Source organism: Scyliorhinus canicula, chromosome 7 (genome assembly GCF_902713615.1).
Source record: "Scyliorhinus canicula chromosome 7, sScyCan1.1, whole genome shotgun sequence".
NCBI classification, from domain to species: domain Eukaryota; kingdom Metazoa; phylum Chordata; class Chondrichthyes; order Carcharhiniformes; family Scyliorhinidae; genus Scyliorhinus; species Scyliorhinus canicula.
In genome coordinates, this window is record NC_052152.1 from 204,391,118 (window position 1) to 204,407,799 (window position 16,682).

The following is a 16,682-nucleotide window of genomic DNA, read 5'->3' on the forward strand; positions in this document are numbered from 1 at the left end:
GTTAACTTGGAGAAGGCTGTGTTCACCTGGTTTGTCCAGGAACAGTCTGGTGGCACCCCCCTATCTGGACCTATCATCAGGACTCAGGCTGAGAAGTTCCATCACCAGCTCAACCCAGAGGACAGCAATTTCGTAGCCAGCAAGGGTTGGCTCCATCGGTTCCAGAAAAGACATGGGATAGGTGCAGTTACCATCAGTGGTGAACAGAGATCCGCCGACTCAGGAGCAGCAGCAGCCTTTCCCGACATCCTCAAGAACTACATGGTGCAAGAGGAGCTGGCCCCAGAGCAACTCTACAATGCAGATGAGTCAGGGCTCTACTGGAAGATGCTGCCTGACAAGACCCTAGCTGTCAAGGATGATGCCCACAAGACTCTGGGGTACAAGCAAGCCAAGAACAGGCTCACCATCCTGTTTGCCAGCAATGCCACGGGAACACACAAGCTGAAGCCATTGATTGTGGGCAAATTCAAGTCTCCTAGATGTTTTCACCACATCAACATGGAGAACCTACCCATTACCTACCGGAACTCTGGCAAAGCCTGGATGACAGCTTCCTTATTTGAGGAGTGGTTCTTCAAGTTCTTCGTACCCAGTGTCAGGGACCACCTTAGTGCCCGCAACTTACCGCAGAAGGCCACACTCCTACTGGACAACTGCTCAGCCCACCCTCAGGGAGATGTTCTCAAGACCAGGGATGGACAGATCCAAGTGCTCTATCTCCCAAAGAACACCACCAGCAAGATCCAGCCATGTGATGCTGGCATCATTCAGACCTTCAAGTCTGTGTACAAAAAGGAACTGATCCTGGAAATGATAAACTCTCCTCTCACTGTCCCAGATTACCTGAAAGCCATCACCATCAAGGATGCCTGTTACCTGGCAGGGAAGGCCTGGGGAGCTGTGACGAAGAAGACCATCGCCAACTGCTGGAACAAGGCCCTAGGAGCAGCACTCCCACCACCCCAACATTATCCGGATGAAGAGGACTTCGTAGGCTTTACTGAAGCAGAGATCAGGGCAGCTGAGGAGAGGCTAGAGGACCACCTGGATGAGAACCTAACACTCCAGGATTGGGTGAACAGGTGGGCAGCAGCAGAGGATGACATGGCACCCGCAGAAACATTCACAGAGGAGGAGATCATCGACCAGGTCACCCAAGAGGAGGCAGAAGAAGAAGAAAAACCCCAACGACCAGTGGCAAAGAGCCACTCGGATGCCATCACGCACCTGAAGTGGCTCATAGCATACACAGAGCAACAGGACTTCGACCCGATATACATCCTACACCTGAAAAACCTCCAGAGGCAAGCACAAGTCAAGATGAGGAAGGGGATGTGCCAGAAGAAACTCACAGACTTTTTTAAATGATTTTTAAAAATATGCTTGTAAGTACAATTTTAAGTATATTATTGTATGTATATATTATTGTATATATTTAAATAAATTTAAAACTTAAGACTTGAACGGACTTTGATGTTTTTTATTTAAAACGCCCTTCCATTCAGCAATGTTCAGCACAGTCAGCGATGTTTCCTCTCGTTCATTCATTTGGATAGCCGCCATCTTGGATATCCACGGCTCGGATACAACGCGGGTGGCTGTCTTGGACCCGAACACCCGCGGTATAACGGGGGACTACTGTATATAAATACAAGTGAGGCAGCGGGTAGCACCTGTCAAGTGGAGCTACTTTAGGGAGTGTCAACCCTGCCTTCGCAAGACCCGGGCTCAGCTGGTTCTAGCTGACAGCACCCAGTCAGTGACCCTGCTGAGGGATACGAGACTCACTAATGTGTGGGCATATCAGGAAGGACTAAAACTAAAGGGGGTTAGGGGCAGCACGGTAGCATTGTGGATAGCACAATCGCTTCTCAGCTCCAGGGTCCCAGGTTCGATTCCGGCTTGGGTCACTGTCTGTGCGGAGTCTGCACATCCTCCCAGTGTGTTTGTGGGTTTCCTCCGGGTGCTCCGGTTTCCTCCCACAGTCCAAAGATGTGCAGGTTAGGTGGATTGGCCATGATAAATTGCCCTTAGTGTCCAACATTGCCCTTAGCGTTGGGTGGGGTTACTGGGTTATGGGGATAGGGTGGAGGTGTTAACCTTGGGTAGGGTGCTCTTTCCAGGAGCTGGTACAGACTCGATGGGCCGAATGGCCTCCTTCTGCACTGTAAATTCTATGTAATCTATGTAATGAGTAGAGCTGAACAGAAAACAGGACTGGAGCCCCTTAAGGCAGTCATGTGTTATTTTTGGCATGTTCCGGCAGCTCCTGCAGCCAAACTGATGACAAACATTGGGCTGGATTATCCGCAGTCCCGCACCAAAATCGCCTTTAGCGCATGGGCGGAGAATCCACTTCCCGACAGAATGGAGCTTGGCGACACTCCCGCGATTCTCCGGTCCCTGGAGAATCTCTCGCACGCTAATTACGTGGAGCGGCTGGGGGGGCCAATGCTCCGGTCCCGACTGGCCGAATTCCCAACGGCATGGTTCTAACCACATCTGTCAGGACCCTCGTGCGGCGGCTGCGGACTCAGACCGCGGCTGCCCTGGTGGGGGGCAGCGGGATCAAGTACCGGGGGGGCGGGATCAAGTCGAGTGGCGCAGGGCAGATCGTTGGGACTTTCTTTGTTGGTCCAGATCCGCCGGCTGAGTCTGCCATTGCGTTTGGCTCAGCCACTGCAGGCCGCCGTGAGCATGCGCGGACTCACAACCGGAAGTGTGGGGGGCCATATCCACAGCTGAAGCTGCGAGAAGCAATCCGGGTCCCTGCCAGCCCCTTCAAGGTAGGTGAATACCTGTAAACGTTTTTAAGGAAAGTACAGTAGGCAATAGTAGTGAGCAGCACTGTAAAACAGTAGTTAGCATTGATGCTTCACAGCTGCAGGGTCCCAGGTTTGGGTCACTGTCTGTGTGGAGTCTGCACGTTCTCCCCATGTCTGCGTGGGTTTCTTTTAGGTGCTCTGGTTTCCTCCCATGGTCCAAAGATGTGCAGGTTAGGTGGATTGGCAATGCTAAATTGCCTTTAGTGTTCAAAAAGGTTAGGTGGGTTATTGGGTTACAGGGACAAGGTGGAGGAGTGGGTTTAAGTGAGGTGCTCTTTCCAAAGGCTAGTGCAGACTTGATGGGCCGAATGGCCTCCATCTGCACTGTAAATTCTATGATTCTGTAATTCTATGAGATGAGAAGAGACCAGGAGCTGGCAAGGCATGAGACAAAGTTATCAGTTTATTAGAAGCAAAGAGAGAACCTGTCGCTGCCACACCAATCAGTGATCTATTGGTGCATACCTATTGTCTCTCGAGCCAGGGAGGCCAAGAAGAAGATAAATAAGCTGTGCATCTAACAGCAGTTAAGATAATACTGTAACTTATTGAATCAATTAAATACACTGTAAAAATGTTCTCTTTTCTGGTTGTAACATTCATAAATTTATTTATTATTTTTTAAAGTCTTGCTAGACTATTTCCGAGTTCGTTTGTACAGTGAAGGAGCACCACCTTGTGTCTGTCTGTAGGAGGTGAAGGGAACACAAGATTTTCTGGACAATTCAAGATGTTTCATTTCCCTTGCAGTTCTTTACATCACCTCTCACTTCCTTCTCCTGAAGAGCACTCTGGTTCTGCAAACTCTCAGCCCCAATCCAATTCCCCAATTCGGGCAGCACGGTAGCATTGTGGATAGCACAATTGCTTCACAGCTCCAGGGTCCCAGGTTCGATTCCCGGCTTGGGTCACTGTCTGTGCGAAGTCTGCACATCCTCCCCGTGTGTGCGTGGGTTTCCTCTGGGTGCTCCGGTTTCCTACCACAGTCCAAAGATGTGCAGGTTAGGTGGATTGGCCATGATAAATTGCTCTTAGTGTCCAAAATTGCCCTTTGTGTTAGGTGGGGTTACTGGGTTATGGGGATAGGGTGGAGGTGTTGACCTTGGGTAGGGTGCTCTTTCCAAGAGCCGGTGCAGACTCGATGGGCCGAATGACATCCTTCTGCATTATAAATTCTATGAAATAACTCACCCTATGACAAATTTTGATATGCAAGGCTAGGTGATGAATAGTTCTTTATCACTTGGGGTGTCACAGCCAAGCCTAATTGTGTCTTTACTTAAAGATCTTCAAGATAGATTGCCACTACTGGGCAGCTGACCAGCACAGTCAGATAGGAACTCAATACCAAGGTGAGACAAGACCAGTCCAACAGTGGCCCATGGTATAAACATGAAACCATAGAAGGACTCTGAATATTATCCTCCCAATTGATAAAAAAAATTAAAACATTTGAAGCACGCACTCACAAATGTAAAAAAACCTATTATGTATATACACCACATGTGAAAATGTTCCATGGAACTAACAGAGAATTAGAAATAGAGCTGAAAGGTCTATTGGAAATTAGCTGGACAATTAATGTTAAGTTATCAGTTTATTCGAAGCAGTTTCAGATGACTGGAGTGTGGCTCCTGCTTCTTATCTACATGCTGTCATTCAGGGACATAATCTGAAAACTTGATTCCACTTGATGACACTAAGCTCTACCTCATCACCACCTCGCTTAGTCAGTCTGCCAACCGTTTTGTCACTCTGCTTGTCTAACATCAGCATTGCGGAAGCAGAACTATTCTCCAAATAAATATTGGGGAAGCGGAAGTCATTCTCGCCACCACAAACTGTTTCTGACCGCCATCCCTCTTCCTGAAAACTGTGGTGCATTTGACCCCTCAGCAGGTTGCTTCCACACAAGTTTCATCATCAAAACTTCAATCTCTACAGCATTGCCCAATTCCAGCTAATCTGCTGCTAAAACTCTCTGCTCGGCCTTTGTTCCCACTAAACTTGACTATTCAAATGTTGTCCTGATCAGCCTCCAATATTCCACCCGGCATAAACTTTTGCTCATCCAAATTCAGCTGCCATACCTTAACTTGCATCAAGAATCATTCACTCATCACTTCTGACCTTACTGAGCTAAACTGGCTCCAAGTCTGACAGGGTCTCAGTTATAAAAACCTCATCCCTTGTTTGCTCCATGAGCTCACTCCTCCTCTGTAATCTTCTCCAGCTCTTCAAGCTTTCAAGATAGCTATGAATTTCTATCTTGCAAGTCTCCAATTTTAACCATTCCATCATTAGCATCCATGTTTCCAGTTGCGTTGGCCCCAAACGTTGGAATGATCTCCATAAACCTTTCAATCTCTCCACCGTTCTCCCAATAAGAAGTTCTTTAAACCTACCTCTGTTGTCAAGCTTTTGGTCATCTGTTTCGATACCTCCTGTGGCTCAGTATTTTATTATTCTGAACAATCTTGCTGAACATCCTCGGACATAATTCTACGTCAAAGGCACTACAAAAATAAGAGTTGTTGACTTTTGATCAAAATCCAAAAACTCGAGTAGTCAGGCAACCTGATCATTCAATTTATAGCCTTATGAGCACTCAAATCAGATACCATGTACTGTTAGAACACACAATTCAAAGAGGCTTTGTACCAGAAGCATTTGCTGACGCATGTGGACAGCGAACAGATGAGGAAGCACAGAAATTTCCTGCCCTCCCACCGCTAGTTTCCTGGCTTAATTTAAAAGAGCAATGACAGAAAATGTCTCTGGGACATACTCCACTGTGTTTACACCTATTGTCCTTTGATGTTTCACTATGTATGTTGACCTATTTTCAATGTAAATATTAATATTTGAAAAAGACAAAAGGAAAGGACTATTAAGTCTGTCCCATTCGGTCAAGAACACTATCCGCATGAGATATTCATGCCAAAGGCACACCAGTAAGAACTGTTCTGACATTAACTTGCAATTGAACTGGTAATTCATTCATGTGCTTCATTAGTTTTTTTATTCGTTTAAGGAGTGTGGGCGCCACTGGCTGGCCAACATTTATTGCCCATCCCTAACTGCCCTCCATTTGAAAATGAAATGAATGAAAATGAAATGAAATGAAATGAAAATTGCTTATTGTCACAAGTAAGCTTCAAATGAAGTTACTGTGAAAGCCCCTAGTCGCCACATTCCGGCGCCTGTTCGGGGAGGCTGTTACGGGAATTGAACCGTGCTGCTGGCCTGCCTTGGTCTGCTTTCAAAGCCAGCGATTTAGCCCTGTGCTAAACAGCCCCATTTCAGAGAATATTTAAAAGTCAACCACATTTCTGGGGATCATGTACGGCAGACTATCCATGAATGACAGATGTTCTTCCCTGAGGACATTAGTTTACAACAATGGTTTCATGGTCATCATTGGACTTTAGATTCCAGGGCTGCAATTCTCCGCTCCGGCGACAGAGTGCAGGCGCCGGCGGGAAAACGGGCGTGTTTTACCTCGCTGCAGGTGCCCGTTCCGAGACAGCATTCGCCATCCAACAAGGGGGCTAATAGGGGCGTGGCCGGAAGCACAGGGGCGCAGCCTCGGAGATCCGTCGCCACGTAAAAGACGCGGCGCCGTGGCGCACAATAGGTGACGCGAGCGCACAGGATGCCAACGGGGGATCATGACGCCACGCTGAGCAGCGGCCAGGCTCACACCACAACCTGGAGACGTGGCTGGATGCCCTCAAGGAGAGGGGGGATGTCTGTACCCCACACCCGGCCAGAGGGTGCCAGCCAACGTGGCCCGGCGTTTGTGGAGGGAGGTGGGCGTGGCCGTAAGTGCTACCACGGTGAAACCCAAGACTGGCGAGCAGTGCCACAAAAAGCTCCTCACCCCCTTCAGTGGATGTGTGGTGCCTCCCCCCAACCCCTGCAGCGGATGTGTGGGGCCACCCCTACACCCACCCTCCTCCCGCAGGGTCAGCCAGCACGACTGGCTGACGCTGTTTTACAGCATGTTGGAACGGCGTCGGCGTGACATCTGGTCGCGCCGGCGGGACTTCGGCCCATCCGGCCTGGAGAATCGCCGCTACGGCCGTTTGCGGCGATTCTCTGTGCGGCCCGGCACCATTCGCGCGTGGCCGTTTTCACAGGGGTGGGAGAATCGCGTCCTGGAGTGGCGTTCACCATCTGCCCTGGTAGGATTTGAACCAGGTTGCCAGATCTTGATCTGGGTCTCTGGATTACTAGTTCAGTGACATTACCACTATGCCACTGCCTCCTTTGTTAGAACTGTGAATTATCTTGATATAATGCAATATTCTATTTGCTATTCCTAACCTTTGGAAATATTATCCAAATAATTGAAGGCAAGGTGTCAGATCTCTGTTGTTGGAGAATTTCAAATTAGAGCCTTAGTATAATGGTGGGCTTCATGTCCAATTGTCTATGTCGTGAGACACCTTGGTTAGCACTGCTGCCTCAAAGCTCCAGGGACCCGCGTTCAATTCCGGCCTTGGGTGACTGAATGTGTAGAGTTTGCACTTGCTCCCCATGTGGGTTTCCTGCGGGTGCTCTGGTTACCCCCCACAGTCCAGAGATGTGCAGGTTAGGTGGATTAGCTATAATAAATTGTTCCTTAGTGTCCAAAAGATTAGGTAGGACTACTGGGTTACATGGATGGGGTAGAGTCATGGGTTTGGGTAGGGTATGGCCTTGATAGGCCAAATGGCCTCCTTCTGTATTGTAGGGATTCTATGATTTTAAGAGAACCAGCTGCAGCCGACCCTTAAAGTCATGTTGCCAGCTTTAGCAGACCAACCCTCTTCATAACCTATTCATATGGATCCGCTGGGTTCATTTGATTTAGGAGACAATATACTTTAAACACTGGCCTATCAGTCTTCAGAGCATAAAAGCATGACGACAATTGTTGCGAAAGCTGTGGCATAATAGATAACACACCTGAAGGTGGAGTATGCAGACAAAATTGAGGGAAGATCCATTTTCAATGCTGGGTAGGAGGCCAAAGGTATCTTGCTTATACTGGTATATATGATGTGGAGATGCCGGCGTTGGACTGGGGTGAGCACAGTAAGAAGTCTTACAACACCAGGTGAATGGAGAGGAAGGAGCTGCGAAAGCTCGTGTTTGAAACAAACCTGTTGGACTTTAACCTGGTGTTGTAAGACTTCTTACTGGTATATATGACTGGGACTACAGAAACCATGACTGATGGAATCAATGGTGAACAAGCAGCACATTGTGCTGTATAGCAAGGTTGGAAACTGAAGTTAAATGTGAATGCTTTCTTTTCCTTTGTCTTAGTCTCAAAACCATTAAACTGTTTCCAGTATTGGATAGTTATCTAGGGAGCTGTAGAATCAGCAATAGATGTTAATATAATTTCCCTCCAAAGGGATGCAGCCACCAACTTCATAATAATAAGAATCGCTTATTGTCACAAATAGGCTTCAATGAAGTTACTGTGAAAAGCCCCTAGTCGTCCCATTCCTGCACCTGTTCAGGGAGGCCGGTACGGGAATTGAACCCGCGCTGCTGCCTTGTTTTGCATTACAAGCTAGATGTTTAGCCCACTGTGCTAAACCAGCCCCATGGATTCTGTTGTGTGCAAAGTAACATGCCTCCTTTGCCCAGTATCCTTGCAACAGCAGATAGAATTAGCAATGGAGAGCCTGTGCAACTGAAATTATGGTGTTGGGAAAAAAAGAGTTGATTATACGTAAACAGTGCAACATTATAGAACATGAAGAATGCACGCAAGATGTGCACAAAAATACAAGGCAATAAATAGGAAGCAGTGCATTAGTAATAATTAGTACAACGCAAAAAAGTATTATCTGATGTTGCAGTACCTAATTTTGACCATTCAAACAAATCATGGAGTTTATATGCACATCTGCCTCTTTTGGCGGAATACATACAAAGTAGGTGGAGTAGGCTACTTGGCCACTCGAGCCCGCTCCACCATTCAATATGATTATGGCTGATCTGAACTTCAAAGAACAAAGAAAAGTACAGCACAGGAACAGGCCCTTCAGCCCTCCAAGCCTGTGCCGACCAGGCTGCCCGTCAAAACTAAAATCTTCTACACTTCCTAGGTCCGTATCCCCCTATTCCTATCCTATTCATGTATTTGTCAAGATGCCCCTTAAATGTCACTATCGTCCGTGCTTCCACCACCTCCTCCGGCAGCGAGTTCCAGGCACCCACTACCCTCTGTGTAAAAGACTTGCCTCGTACATCACCTCTAAACCTTGCCCTCACACCTTAAACCTATTCCCCCTAGTAATTGACCCCTCTATCCTAGGAAAAGCCTCTGGGAAAAGTCTATGTCCCTCATAATGTTGTGGACCTCTATCAGGCCGCCAATCAACCTCCGTCGTTCAAGTGAGAATAAACGTGTTTATTTCACTGCTCCTCATAGCTAATGCCCTCCATACCAGGCAATATCTTGGTAAATCTCTTCTGCACCATCTCTAAAGCCTCCACATCCTTCTGGTAGTGTGGCGACCAGAATTGAACACTATACTCCAAGTGTGGCCGAACTAAGGTTGTATACAGCTGCAACATGACTTGCCAATTCTTATACTCAATGCCCCAGCCAATGAAGGCAAGCAAGCTGTATACCTTCTTGGCTACCTTCTCCACCGGTGTTGCCCCTTTCAGTGACCTGTGGACCTGTACACCTAGATCTCTCCGACTGTCAATAATCTTGAGGGTTCTACCATTCACTGTATATTCCCTACCTGCATTAGACCTTCCAAAATGCATTACCTCACATTTGTCTGGATTAAACTCCATCTGACATCTCTTTGCCCAAGTCTCCAAACGATCTAAATCCTGCTGTATCCTCTGACAGTCCTCATCGCTATCCGCAATTCCACCAACCTTTGTGTCGTCTGCAAACTTACTAATCAAACCAGTTACATTTTCCTCCAAATTATTTATATATACCACTAACAGCAAAGGTCCCGCACTGATCTCTGCGGAACACCACTAGTCACAGCCCGCCAATCAGAAAAGCTGCCCCTCTGGATGGAGTATACGAGAAATGGGTGGAGGAGCTGGGCTCTGTGCTTACTGAGGTTTAGAGAAAAGCCCTCGACAGGGTGAATGCTACTTCACCTGGTGCCAGATTGAGTTTGGTTCAGTTCAAAGTGTGACACACAATGCACTGGACAAAGGCAAGAATGAGTGGATTACATAGAACATACGGTGCAGAAGGAGGCCATTCGGCCCATCGAGTCTGCACCAACCCACTTAAGCCCTCACTTCCACTCTGGCCCGTAACCCAATAACCCCACCTAACCTTTTTTTTTGGTCACTAAGGGCAATTTATCATGGCCAATCCACCTAACCTGCACGTCTTTGGACTGTGGGAGGAAACCGGAGCACCCGGAGGAAACCCACGCAGACACGGAGAGAACGTGCAGACTACGCACAGACAGTAACCCAGCGGGGATTCAAACCTGGGACTCTGGCACTGTGAAACCACAGTGCTATCCACTTGTGCTACCATGCTGCCCACGGGAAGTGGAGATCAAGTGTGACCGCTGTTCACTTACACCGGCTAACCACACACATGCACTTTGGTTTGGTCCTAAGCTTGCTGGATACTGTGCCTCCATTTCCGATGCAACATTCAAGATTTTGTAGTTAACCCTAGCCTGCTTCATCAAATTGGACAAGGTGAAATTTGCCATGAGGGTTCAGTACAGGGGCTCTTTAGGCGGTGGCAGCCTTTCCTTGACTTCCTGGCAGAACGGTAGGAAAATGGGCTGGCAGCAGCAGCAACCGGGGGGGGGGTTTGTTGCGGGGAAGGGAGAAATGTGTATATGTGTTTATTGAATATGCCGGGTGCTTATCTATTTCTTATTTTTGTAGTTACTGGGGGGGGGGGGGGGGGGTTTGGTTTTGGGGGTTATTGTGTTTTTTCCTTTTTGTTGTTGTTACTACGGTTTTCTTGCTGTTATTTTATGTTTTTGATACGTTTTTGAAAATCTTAATAAAAATTATTTTAAAAAAAACACAAAAACCCTAGCCTCTTAGTTGCAATACGTGGGGCAGCCACGGCCTGCCAAAAACTGCCCTCATGTAAACCCCCTCCCGTTCCCCGCCGGAGCCCTGCCAGCCAGCAGAATGCCCCCCCCCCCCCCCCCCGACTGTGGCGCTGCTGGACAAAGTTTACGAAACTTGAGAGGACACGCGACCGACGCTGTCGGGTAGTCAGCCCATCGGGGGCGGGCTTCAGGTGACATCCTGAGGCTGTCCTAATGGCACATGGCCCGGGAAGGAGGCTGCTAGCCTCCACCGTTCTTCGTGAATGGGCACAGGTGACAGTGTCGGTCAGTGCTGTGGGCAACGTCTGGACCGGCCAGCAGTGCAGAAAAGAACTGCACAACCTCCTAAGGGCAGCCAGGGTGAGCAGGCAGCACTGTGCCGATGGCACCAACCGCCATCCCACACACCCATAACCCAACGCCTCCCCAACCCAGAGTGTCCGAACCCCCACCCGGATCCACATGCCGTTACTCATACTGGCTGACATGGCCAGGAGCCTTGGCCACTGAGGCCACCAGTGCTTTGAAGCATACCTCGGATCCTCCACAGAAGACTTCACCGACCTCCAAAAGCAGCAGATCCTCAACGCGCAGGTGAGCCCTCAAGTTTTCCTTCTCAACAGGGACGCCCCCTCGTATACGGAGGTGATAGTGCTGCTGAAGGGACATGTAAAGTCTGTAAACGAGGTGTATGTTAGGCATGTTCTTGCCACGAGGCAACAACGCCCTGGGGAATCACGAGCCAAATTCTTGCGTGCCTTGCGGGTGCTCGGCCGGAACTGTGCTTGCCAGGCGGTATCAGCTACCCAGCACGAGGAGCTGTTGATCAGGCATGAAATCAAACTACATCTGCCAGCGATTGCTAGAAAGGGGTACACTCGGCCTCCCAGAGACAGTGCAACTCTCAAACTCGCTGGAGGTGGCCTTCCAGAACATGGAGGCCTACACCTCTTGACCACGCGGCACCCTCGTGGACCTTGTGGGCGCCGCCATCATCTGACTCGAGTGCGGTGCAAGCCTGTGCCGCGCAGCAATCCAACGCCGGATGCCCGAAGTGCTACTTTTGCGGCCAGGGTAAGCATCCCAGACAACGCTGACCTGCACGGAACACGACTTGCAACGGGTGTGGGAGGAAAGGTCACTTTGCGAAAGCCTGCCAGGCCCGATCTCTCCCTAAAACCCTTAGGCCCAGCAGCGCTGCCTGCTGCCTGTCGCCCCCAGATGCCGCACCACCCGCCATGTGCAGCCTATGGGCGCCGCCATCTTCAATTTCACCCGCCATGCACGACCCATGGTGGCCGCCATCTTGGGACCGCTCCGCAGCCTCCCGGGAGCCTTGCTCACCCAGTCATACGCCGCCGCCGCCGCTACCTTCGACCGGCCCATCCATCACCTTCCGAAGCTTGCCTCCATCACGCTCGACCAGTCCCGGCCTCATCACCTCACAAAATCAACAATGACCGTCCGGATCAACGGGCACGAGACGGTCTGCCTTTTTGACTCCGGGAGCACAGACAGCTTCATACACCCAGGTACGGTAAGGCGCTGCTCCTTCCCAATTTTACCCGCGACCCAGAAAATCTCCCTGGCTTCCGGATCACATTCAGTAGAAATCCAGGGGTACTGTGTCGCGACCCTTACAAGGCGCAGAGTACACTAACTTTAAGCTCTACGTCCTTCCCCATCTCTGTGCTGCCCTATTACTGGGGCTCGACTTCCAGTGCCACCTCCAAAGCCTTACTTTATTGGGCCCCTGCCCTCCCTCACCATCTGTAGCCTCGCGACACTTAAGGTCACCCCACCCCCGCTCTTCGCTAACCTCACCCCGGACTGTAAGCCCATCGCCACCAGGAGCAGACGATACAGAGCCCGGGACAGGGCCTTTATCAGGTCAGAGGTCCAGCGACTCCCACGAGAGAGAATTATTGAGGCTAGTACCAGCCCCTGGAGAGCCCAAATGGTGGTCATCAAGACTGGGGAGAAGCACCGGATGGTCATCAGCTACAGTCAGACCATCAACCGGTACACGCAGCTCGATGCTTACCCCCTCTACCGCATATCTGACATGGTCAACCAGATTGCGCAGTATCGATTCTTCTCCACTGTTGTCTTGAAGTCTGCGTACCACCAGCTCCCTCTCCGCCCGTCATGATGTGCCACGTAGGCATATTGTGGATTGGCTTGGAGGAGTCAGGACCTTCTCGACGAGGGGATCTGATTTATGGCTCCTCGCATGCTTCCGGAGGAGGACGGGCCCTGGGGAATGTCAGCCAGGACGGAAGCGAGGCCACCTGTGTGGGTTAGGTGGATTGGCCATGCTAAATTGCCCGTAGTGTCCTAAAAAAAGTAAGGTTAAGGGGGGGTTGTTGGGTTACGGGTATAGGGTGGATAAGTGGGTTTGAGTAGGGTGATCATTGCTCGGCACAACATCGAGGGCCGAAGGGCCTGTTCTGCGCTGTACTGTTCTATGTTCTATAGTCTCCCTCCGGGATTTGGCACCTGCAGGTTCCCCAGTGACCATCACCACCACCTCCGATCCTACACCGTCTCCCTCCACCACTTGTTATGGGAGGGGTGTTTTCAGAATCCCAAAATGTATCATGGAGTCCAACCAATGTTGCTTTTGAAGCACATGGCTTGTTCCCCAGGTGTGGTATTACAATTATGGACACGTGGTTTTTAAAACAAAACAATGTTTATTCCATGAACTCAACCTAACCTTTCAAAATAAACGTTGGATCTCTTAACACCCATTACTTCAAAGATAACCCAAAAGTAATACAACACTACCCAATCCTGCAAACTGTTCTTTTAAACATCCAAAAGACTTCAACCCTTCAAAAATAGGAGCACAACAGGTTACATTCAATATATTTATAGTCTTTGGATTTGCAGAAATCACCAGACCAGCTCTTTTCCTTCCCGCAGCTCTCAGCAAAACACACAGACACTCCCAGCTGCTATCTCAAACTGAAACTAAAAACTTCAAAATGGCCAAGCTGAAGCCCAGCTCCACCCACACTCTGACATCACTGTTAAGGGCAGCACGGTAGCATTGTGGATAGCACAATTGCTTCACAGCTCCAGGGTCCCAGATTTCGGCTTGGGTCACTGTCTGTGTGGAGTCTGCACATCCTCCCCGTGTGTGCGTGGGTTTCCTCTGGGTGCTCCGGTTTCCTCCCACAGTCCAAAGATGTGCAGGTTGTGTGGATTGGCCATGATAAATGGCCTTTAGTGTCCAAAATTCTATGATCTATGATTAACCTAGGGCAAAAGTTCGGCACAACATCGTGGGCCGAAGGGCCTGTTCTGTGCTGTATTTCTCTATGAATCACCTCATTTCTTAAAGGTACATTGCTTAAACATCCGTTTCTTAAAGGTACTCTCAGATGACACACTACCCAGCTACTTCAAGATCTGGCACCCGCAACCATCGCCACCACTCCCGCCTACACACCACACCCCCTCCACCAACTCAACTACTGAGTGAAGAAGAGGACAACAGCATAACAACCAGACAAACAAGTTCAAGACAAACGAATCGCTATCAGACAGATGAGCCCAGCAGAAACAGAGCCACTTCTTCCACCCAACCACGCTTGTTCATCTGCATAGAACCGGTTGTCCTGAAGTTAAGTGTAGGTTATTGTAGTTGTTAGGTGTAGTTTAACTTGTAGTGTTGCATGTCGAAGTAATACTTGGGTGTAAATAAACCATCTTTGAACTTGAACTGACTAACTGGTTGTGCGGTCCTTTGATCGATATCCGGTGAAGCCTTGTGGTGGTCCTGCCGACTCGAAAGAGCATCATTATTAATTGGTGACATTACTCCGGTGCCGATTGGCAACATTATTGGTGACACTGAAGGGATAGTATTCCATTAAATTGGCAACAAATGTAACATCCCCAAATTTGCAAATGACACAGTGGGAAGGTGAGCTGTGAGGATACGGAGATCCCTCAGTGTGATTTGGACAAGTTGAGTGAATGGGCAAATGAGTGGCAGATGCAGTCTAACTTGGATAAATATGAAGTTATCCACTTTGGTAGCAATAAATTAGGAAAGGGGAATGTGCAATGAGACCTGGGTGTCCTCATACACCAGTCCTGAAGATAAGCATCCAAAACGTTTTCACGTATGGAACGATCTGTCTGGACTGTACGCAGAATACTTACCTGAGGAAAGATGTTCTTCCTATAAAGTGCAGAGGTTTACCACAGATTCCTAAGGTGGCAGGACTTAGGTACAAGGAGGGGTTGAGTCCTTTGGATTGTATTAGGTGGAGTTCAGAAATGAGGAGGGGGCGGTGGAAATTCATAGAAACCTATACAATTCAAACAGGACTAGACAGATTAGATGCAAGAATGTTCCTGATGGTGGCGGTGTCCAGAACCAGGGGTCACAGTCTGAGGATATTGGGTAGACCAGGCTGATCTTCGGGACCCCCGCCAGCCGACCTTCTGGACCTCCGCCAGTGACATTCGGGATCACCGCCAGCCGACCTTCAGGACCCCCACCAGCTGACCTTCAGGACTCATGCCGAACAACGTTCGCGACCCCGACCTACCATTTCCTCTTACCTTGTTTGTTGCTGCTGAAATATAGGAATCGCAATCGCGCACAAAACACGTGACGTCGACTTTGGGGGGGGGGGGGGGGGTGTGACCTGCTCTCTGTCTCCCTTCAGGAACATTACATTAATTTTTTTAAATCGTCTGCTGTGTCTCCGACTGCGCTAATTCACGTGCAACAGCCGGCTTTTAACAATGCCGCCTGCAAGTGGCCTTCAAAATGACAACCCGACCATATAAAAAAATGCGGCCGCACTGCGCATGCCTGTCCGCTCATTGGTGCACGTGCGCAGTGTGGCCTCATTATTTTATATGGTCGGGGTCGTCATTTTGGAGTCCGCTCGCAGCCGGCAATGTTAAAAGCTGGTGGCAGCGGCTATTGTGCGCGAATTTGCGCAATCGGGAGCGCCACGAAGGACGGCTCTGCGACCCTCTCGATACCCACTCGCAATCCAACCCCAACTTCAAAAATGCCTGACACAGACGAGGAGAAATTTCTTCACCCTGTGGAATTCACCACCACAGAAAACAGTTGAAGCGAAAACATCAAGTTTTCAAGTCGTTAGATATAGCACTTGGGGCAAAGAGTATCAAAGGATATGGGGGGGGGGTGGAAAGTGAGATTAGACTATTGAGTTGGATGATCAGCCATTATCATAATAAATGGTGGAGCGGGCTTGAAGGGCCTAATAGCCCCCTCCTGCTCCTATTTTCTGTTTTTTATGTAAAAGGTAGAAAGCAAACAGAGGCGAGGATAAAAATTTTCATCCAGGTAATGGTGGGAGTCTGGAGGTGGGCCAATCGGTGTAAAACTCATGTGGTAAGATCTCTGTTGACCAACAGACGTGAACAGGATGGCCCGAACGGCCTTTCTGTGTTGTAAATGTCCACGAATCCCCGCTGTTAGATCTGGTGGCGGGGTTGACCCAAACAGAAAAAGAAATCCCGCCTAATACTCTAAAGCCTCACCGACGGAGCCGGCTCCAAACAGGGTTTTTAAACAACAAAACGGCCGCTCCTAAATGGGCGCCATCGGGCGCGGCGCGGCGCGGACACGACGTCCCTCCGTCTGAGGCGTGGCTTCCAGAATGTTCCAGGCACCCGCGCGGGGCGGGGGGCCAGCCAATCAGATTCGAAAGCGCGGCCCAACGGTTCAACATCCGGGCGCCTGGCAAGACTGCCGGCCCCGGCCCCGCCCCCGCGGCCTGCC

The 16,682-nt window shown here is 49.5% G+C and overlaps 1 long non-coding RNA gene across 1 annotated transcript; it reads right to left on the reverse strand.

Annotated features, from left to right (window-relative positions):
• Positions 1-3,408: 3,408 nt before the first annotated feature.
• Positions 3,409-16,576, reverse strand: LOC119968690. Its single transcript, XR_005461184.1, has 3 exons — positions 16,442-16,576; positions 5,234-5,344; positions 3,409-3,805 (listed from the first exon to the last, which is right to left on the reverse strand). It is a non-coding gene; the product is annotated as an uncharacterized LOC119968690 (long non-coding RNA).
• Between the last annotated feature and the right edge of the window lie 106 nt (positions 16,577-16,682).